Source organism: Peromyscus californicus, unplaced genomic scaffold (genome assembly GCF_007827085.1).
Source record: "Peromyscus californicus insignis strain IS unplaced genomic scaffold, ASM782708v3 Scaffold_23__1_contigs__length_62951481, whole genome shotgun sequence".
Taxonomy (NCBI): Eukaryota; Metazoa; Chordata; class Mammalia; order Rodentia; family Cricetidae; genus Peromyscus; species Peromyscus californicus.
The window spans coordinates 17,304,184-17,312,555 of NW_026294534.1; the positions used below are offsets into that span (position 1 = coordinate 17,304,184).

Below are 8,372 nucleotides of genomic sequence, written 5' to 3' on the forward strand. Positions count from 1 at the left end.
TCCAGTCCATCAAACAATGTGTGGTAATTTGAATGTAATTGGCCCCCATAGGCTCATTAGGCATGGCACTATTAGGAGGTATGACTTTGTTGAGGTAGGTGTGGCCTTGTTGGAGGAAGTGTGCCTCTGTAGGGGTAGGCTTTGAGGTCTCCTATGCTCAAGCTATGCCTAGTTCCGTTCACTTCCTGTTGCCTGCAGATCCAGATGTAGAACTCTCAGCTCTTTCTCCAGCACCAGGTCTGCCTGCATGCTGCCATGTCCTGTCATGATGATAATGGACTAAACCTCTGGAACTGTAAGCCAACCCCAATCAAATGCTTTCCTTTATAAGAGTTGTTGTGGTCATGGTATCTCTTCACAGCAATAGAACCCTAACTAAGACACAATGTAAGATTTATCCCCAGCATGATCAAACTGAAAGACCCTAGCCCTTCAGGCTTACACCCCAAGCCTCAGGAAGAAAGAAACTTCAAGCACCAGGAAATGAGAAACTAAAAATCTAGTTCCAAGGGCCACTTGACTCAGCCACTACTCAATCACCCCTGTAACAATATAACAATGTAAAAAGATTTCTGCTAAGAGATGTGCTCAACTGTGACTGGGATAGTTGCAGGTGTTCCAGGAAGGACCATCATGACCTGTGTGTAAACTCCACTCCCACCCTGATACCCCCCTTGAGGTTTCAGGAAGAATGTGCATGCGGACGTGACTGTACCCACTCTGTGATCACCCTGTGATCAGGCCATGAAATTGTATGGGAATTGTAATCTTGTGGGTTTTGTGGGGTTTTCCTTTAAAAGCCCTTATGGGACTGCAGTAAGATGCGGTTCTTGCTTTTAGGAGCAGAGTTTGCTTCTGTACAGAAGCCAATAAATTCCTCGTGCTGTTGCATCAACTGGACTGGAGTCTGGGTTCTTGGGGCGCCCACTTGAGACCCTAAACTTTGGGGTCCAACACAAACCTTTTCAGCCTCTGTCCACACTGTTCCAAAGCCATGTCCACATCCTTAGGGATCTGTGACAAAACCAAAGCCACATCTATATCCTCAGGGTTCTGTTACAGAACCTACTCTACTTCAGTTTCTGTTCTTAGATAAACACTGACTTAAAGCAACTGGTGGAGAAAAGGGTTTCTTTCAACTTACAGTTTACAGTTCATCATCCAAGGAAGTTGCAGCAGGAGTTAAATCAGAGGCCATGGAGGGGCACTGCTTACTGGCCTGCTTCAGGCTCACAGTCAGCTGCTTTCTTGTACAGCCCAGGAGCACATGCCACTGGATAGCACCTCCCACAGTGGGCAGGGCTGGCCCTCCTGCATCAACTAGCAATTAAGAAAATGCCTCACAGATGCGGCCACAGTCCAAGCCAGGGGAGGTAATTCCTCAACTGAGGGTTCCTCATCCCTGAGAAGCAGTTCTCAACCTTCCTAATGCTGCGACCCTTTAACACATTTCCTCATGTGGCGGTGACCCTCAGTCATAAAATTATTTTGGTTCCTACTTCATAACTGTAATTTTGCTACTCTTATGAATCATAATATAAATATCTGTGTTTTCTGATGGTCTTAGGTGACCCCATCACAAGGTCAGTTGGCCCTCAAAGGGATCACGACCCATAAGTTGAGAACCACTGTCCTAGAATGTCAAGTTAACAGCTCACTATGACAGCACCACATTTCATATACCCTATAAGGTCATATCTTGTGGTGGTCCTGTGTTCCACAAAATATTGTGCACCCTAATAAACTTATCTGGGGTCAGAGAACAGAACAGCCACAATATTAAACATAGATGTTAGACAATGGTAGCACCCGCCTTTAATCCTAGCATTCCAGAGGCAGAGATCCACCTGGATCTCTGTGAGTTTAAAGCCATACTGGAAACAGCCAGGCAAGGTGACTCACACCTTTAATCCCATGAAGTGAGCCTTTAATCCCAGGAAGTGATGGCAGAAAGCAGAAAGGTATATCAGGCGTGAAAACCAGGAAGACTGGTTAAGCCTTCGGGCTTTCGAGAAGCAGTTCAGCTGAAATCCATTCAGATGAGGACTCAGAGGCTTCCAGTCTGAAGAAACAGGATCAGCTGAGGAATTGGCAAGGTGAGGTGGCTGTGGCTTATTCTGCTTCTCTGATCTTCCGGCATTCACCCCAGTACCTGGCTCCAGGTTTGTTTTTATTAATAAGAACTTTTAAGATTCCTGCTACAATATCAGCCTCTTCTGGACATCTACACAGTAAATACTGCAAACAAGATAACCACTGCCAAGGCAGCATCCATAATAGAAAATAGTTTTGTAGTTTGGGAGGCTGGAAGCCCCAGTAGGTGGGCAGTAGAGTCGGCCTCTGGGTCCTCTCCCTCGGCCTTCTGTCCCCCTATGACTCTTTGAACACATGATCCAGTGTGGTCTCTGCCTCCTCTTAGAAGTTGTGAAGGTTAGGGCGTGGTTTTTGTTTATTTGTTTGTTTTGTTGTTGTTTTGCCCACATGACACAAGCTAGTGTCATCTGGGAAGATGGAACCTCAGTGGAGAAAATATCTCCATCAGATTAACCTGTAGGCAAATCCAATCTGTGAGGCATTTTCTTGATTAACAATTAATGTGGGAGGGGCGGGGCCGCTATGGACAGTGCCAATCCACTCAGGTGCTCTTGGGTTGTATGAGAAAGCAGGTGGATGCCTTTAGTCCCAGCAATGTGAGGCAGGGACAGGTGAATTGCCAGGGGTGTGGTGCCAGCCTAGTCTATATAACAAGTTCCAGACAAGCCAGAGCTACATCAAAACCCTGTCTTAAACAAAAACAAAAAACAAAACAAAGCAGTTGATTTAACCATGAGGGGCAATCTGGAAGGCAGCACTCTTCCTTGGTTCTTTTTTACTTCCTGCGTCTGGGTTCCCACCCTGAGCCCCTTTCCTGGATTGCTCATGATAGACGAGGAACTATAAGACGTAATAAGCTCTTCTCCCCAAGGAGCTTTTGGTCTTAGTGTTCATCACAGCAATAGACAGCACACTACGATAGAAGAAGTATATGAAGACTTTAGACTAAGATCTTTATTTCATGATCCACTCAGCTTCAAGTACATCCCTGAAGTACACTATCTCCAGACATAGTCACAGCGAGGGATGGAGATTCCGCATGTGAAATTTGAGGGAGCACAGTTCAGTCCTCGACAAAGTTTGTAGATACAAAACCAACCACAAGACCCATAAAGGGAAATGTGACAAGCCGTACATCATCAAAACTGTAAGTGTTTGTATTTCAAATACTTTGGAAAAAAAAAAAAAAAAGCAAGTACTAAATTGGGACAAGAACATTACAACTCATCCATCAGACAAAGAACTGGAGAAGAATATGCAATGAATTCTAAGGATTCCAAAGTAAACAAACCCAGACTTCAAGGGAATTAATGATCTGAATCAACATTTGAATGAAAGACACACCAATACCTAACGGACCCCTGGAAGATGTCACACATTCAGAGGGGAGTATGAATGAAAGCCGTAGCAGCTCCTCCCCACACCCCATGGCCACACCAAATGTTCATTGTCACATGGAAAAACTGGAATGCTCCAACATTACTCGTGTGAACTATAAATCGATGTGATCACAGACGCTGTGGACAACTACATGGTAGCTTCTGGATGTGTTAAGCATAAACTTATCTGTCTTACTGCTAAGAGTCTAACCAAAAGAAAGGAAAATATCTGTGCACACATGAATACTCATAAACAGTTTTTCACAAAAGCCAATATCTGAAAACGAGCCCAAAATATCTATCAGCTGGTTAATGATTCAATAAAGAGGATACTCCATGTTCATTTTAAGAAAGCAAATAACCTGATAACTGTTAGAGATAAACCTAATTAAAATAAGTGTGATCATCGACGGTTGCTGAGGTCTGGGGATAGAAAGAGAGGTGGACCACAATTGGGCAAGGGGGAGCTATTTAGGACTAGAGAAACATTCTATAATAGAATATGCTGTGTGTGCAAACAGCATATTCACAATCATGGAGATCCTGACCACGGCTGAATTCTGCACCATAAAGCTGTGCTTCTGTAAACTTCAGTCAGGTCATACATGCTGCCCTCCTATGTGGAACCTGGATCACATACATGACATGAAAGTGGAGGGGGGCTATTTGTAAAAAGAAGTAAAATAGTGGGAGGGGAAAGAGACAGGAGCAGAAACAGATAACCGTGTACAATCAATATATGCTAATTAAAAGATGGAGCGCATGCTGGAGAGGTGACTTGGCCGGTAAAATGCCTGCCTTGCCAGCACGAAGACTTGAGTTTGATCCCCAGAACACACATTTTTTTTTTCCAGAGCTGAGGACTGAACCTAGGGCCTTGTGCTTGCTAGGCAAGCGCACTACCACTGAGCTAAATCCCCAACCCCATCAGAACACACATTTTTAAAAAGACAGTTGTGCTTGGCACATGCTTAGAATCCCAATCCTGGGAAAGTGAAGACATGTGATGGAACAATCCTTTTCTACGCTGTGAATGTGTATTACTCCCATTGGTTGATAAAAAGCTGACAGGCTGGTACCTGGGCAGGAAGTTAGGTGGGAAAGCCACACTGAGAATGATGGGAAGAAGGAGGGCAGAGTCAGGAACAAAGCATAAGAAAAAAAGGTTTTTGTTAAAAGAGATTAACAAAATCAGCTATTTCAGAGAATATTATTCTCCTCCTGGATCTCCAGATATCTCCTTAATGTCAAATAAAACACGTAAATTTTCTCTGTTATTTTGTTACGTGAACTGCTAAAAATACTATGAAGAATTGACAAAAATTTTTAGCAACCCATTCTAATTTTTACATTTGCTTTTACCATAAAAACTTTACATTTCTTATCAGTAATAATATTCTATATAGACATGATACCATCATACAATTTATATGTTCCATAGCTATGTGATACAAATAAGTTTTATAAAACAATTTGTATAGTGAATTGATGCTTCTTACTTCTGAGCTTGTACTATCTTCAACTTTCTCTGGAAATACGACTTGTACAAATGAACTTTCAGTATCTGAAGAGAGAAAGACATAGTTAGTAACCTTGGCTTTAATTTGACTAGACGTTCAGTTTCCTTCATAAGGTTTACTTAGCCAATATGAGTGGCTCATCACTGTGTGCTACTTTGAAAATTCTAGTGCTCACTTCATGAGTACAGGCTAAAACTGGAATGAGCCAGAGAAAATTAGTGGCCTCTGCGCAAACGTGATAGATTAACTCATGAAGCGTTCCATATTTAAAACAAAACCCTGAGAACATTTAGTTTGGAAAACAGACAAAATGGTCATGAAAGACAAAAGGAGGTGTTCAACATACTCAGAACGTGTTCACAACAAGAACACATATGTGATATTTTGTGTGTGCTCTAACAAATAAAGCTTTCCTGGAGATCAAAGTGTGGAGCTAGCCACCAGCTAACCGTAAAGGCCAGGCAGTGATGGCACATACCTTGAATTCCAGCACTTGGGAGGAGGAAGCAGGAAAATCAGCAGTTCAAGGCCATCCTGGGCTACACAGATTGATCCAGTCTAAAAGAGAAACAGAGCCAGGCGGTGGAGGCTCATGCCTTTAATCCCAGCACTTGGTATCTCATGCCTTTGATTCCAGTACTTGGGAGGCACACACCTTTAATCCCAGCACGAGGGAGGTAGAGACAAGAAGTGATATGGCTGGGCAGAGGGAGGCATATAAGGCAGGAGGAGCTAGGAGCTCAGTACCCTTTATCGGTCTGAGGAGTTGTAGAGGTAAGAACTCTCTGGTGGCTGACTGCTCTGCTGCTCTGGTCTTTCAGCTTTTACCCTTGGTATCTGACTCCAGGTTTTATTATTAAGACCAATTAAAATTCACGCTATACACAAAGACAAAAATAACCAATCAAAGATATAATTCAAGAAAACCTTGCTGAAATAAAAAATTTTAAAACAATAGACCAAAAAGTGCACTGCCTGTTGGGAATAATGCATAGAAATGAGTCAAAGGTGAGCCACAGTCTGGGACATTGTTGAGCTTTTAAAATCAAGAATCAAGTGGGAATATAAGTAAAAAAACATCACACATCACTGTTCTGGTTAGGTTACTTTTGACTTGACACAGCTAAGTTATCTGGGAGGAGGAAGATCCACTGAGAAAATGAGCCCTTAAGATCGACCCATAGGCAAGTCTGTGGGCCATTTTCTTGATTAAGAGTTGTCTTCAGCGGGCCAAGCCCACTGTGGGTAGTGCCACTTCTGGGAAGTTGGTACTGAGTTGCATCAAAAGCAAGCTGAATGGGCTATGAGAGCAAGCCAGTAAGCAGCTTTCTTCCATGGCCTCTGTTTAAGTTCCAGCCTCTGGGTTCCTGCCATGAGTTCCTGCCTAAGCTTCCCCAATGAGGAACTGTAAGATGCAATACATCTTTTCCTCTCCAAGTTGCTTTGTGTCATGGGGTTTTATCTCAGCACTAGGGAGTAAACTATGTCAGACCATAAAGGGAAAAATGCAGTGTGACTCAGGTATTTAATATTGAAACACTCCATTTAAATTAATAAATTGGAGACCCAAGAAATTTATACTAAATAACACTGTCATTCAACTACCAAAGAAAAGATGGATATTTATAAATGAATTCCCCAAGAAACTAATCCTCATGCCCCTCACAACAGACAAATTTCCCCCCATAACTATATCTATATTGTACTATAAAGTCTATAAGTAAGCATTAAATAAACTCAAATACAGAGTAAAGGCTGCACAACAGCCGTGGGACCCATAGCTACATGATGGATGCAATATGAAGTTTTACGATAGTGGACATATAATCGCATACACCACTATCAGAAAGTGTGGCATAGAAAGAAGAATATGTAAACATACTCATTTCCTTAAATCTACTGTAGATAATGGTCAAACATGTGAGTTTAAGGGTACAGAAAAGCCAAAACTAAAATGATATCACCCTCTCCACCCAGCCGGATCTTTCACATTCTTCACCAGGGTAACTCTAGGTGAGTACAGCTAATCCTCTCCTCCACACACCCTCCTCAATCAGATATAGACAGGGTTCCTCATCCTGTGCCTTGGCCTCATCTGGCCACTCCTGCTTGCATGGTCCTCCAGTGCCCAGGCTCCATCCAAGATATACTCTGCCAACCCCCAACCTACAGGTCCCTTGTGCCATATAACAGCTTCTCTGCTCAGCCGGATCCTGCATATCTTGTACCATGATCTAGCCCAATGAGTCTTGTCTGATCCTCCACTCCACACACCTCCCCCAATGTCCAGACCTACCTCCAAACTCCACGTTTCGACCAGAATGCACATCTTCCATGACAACCCAGTACTCTGTGTCCACCTGATTTATTCTATCCTCAGACATTTCTAACGCTTAGGGCCAACATGACCTGCACATCCTGTGTTCTGCACCAACCTTCTCTGTTCATATCAGAAAAAGAAGTAACAAAAGCAGCCCACATGCCCAGATCTCACAGCAAAAACACAAATAATACGGAAAAACCAAAACATGGAATTTAAAAGAACAATCATAAACTTCAAAATTTGAAGATTTTTAAAAAGACACAAAGAGGGGCTGGAGAGATGGCTCAGTGGTTAAGAGCACTAGCTGCTCTTCCAGAGGACCCAGGTTCAATTATCAGCACCCACATGACAGCTCACAACTGTATGTAACTCCAGGGGATCAGTCACCATCATACAAACATACATTCAGGCAAAACACCAATGTGCATGAAATAAAAATAAATTTAAAAAAAATTTTTTTAGAAAGACACAAAGAAACAGCTCAACAAACTTGAAGAGAATTAACTTAAAGAGAATAAATTTCTGAGTGATGAAAAAAAAAACACAAACATAAGACTGATAGAAATGATGAAGATAACCCAAGATCTGAAAACAGAATTTAATAAAGAGATAGAAATATTGAAAGGGACAAAGCTGAAATGAAAATGGAACATTTTACAAAACCCAATGACTGAGCTAGAAAACTGAAGGGAAAGCCTTTTGAGTAGGATGAACCCAGCAGAAGATAGAATATTGGGACTCAAAGATAAAGTAGGGGATCTACACAAAATAACAATATGAAAATTTCAAATAAAAACAGGGAAAGAACATGCAGGAAATGTGGGACAATATCAAAAGTCAACCCTTTGAATTTTAGGCAGAGAAGAGGGAGAAGAATCCCAAGTCAATGGCATAGACAAGATCTTCAACAAGACCATAGAAGAAAATGTTTCCAAGCTAAGGAAAGACACACCCATCTACAAGAAACACATAGAACATCAAATACACAAGACTAGGAAAGAAACTCTGCATGGTATGTCGTACTTAAAACACTATCTATACAAGACAAAGAAAGTG

General features: G+C 42.1%; 1 pseudogene; it reads left to right on the plus strand.

The window, feature by feature from the left end:
- The first annotated feature begins 5,162 nt into the window (after positions 1 to 5,162).
- On the plus strand, positions 5,163 to 5,263 carry LOC128119523 (uncharacterized; annotated as a pseudogene).
- Positions 5,264 to 8,372: the final 3,109 nt, after the last annotated feature.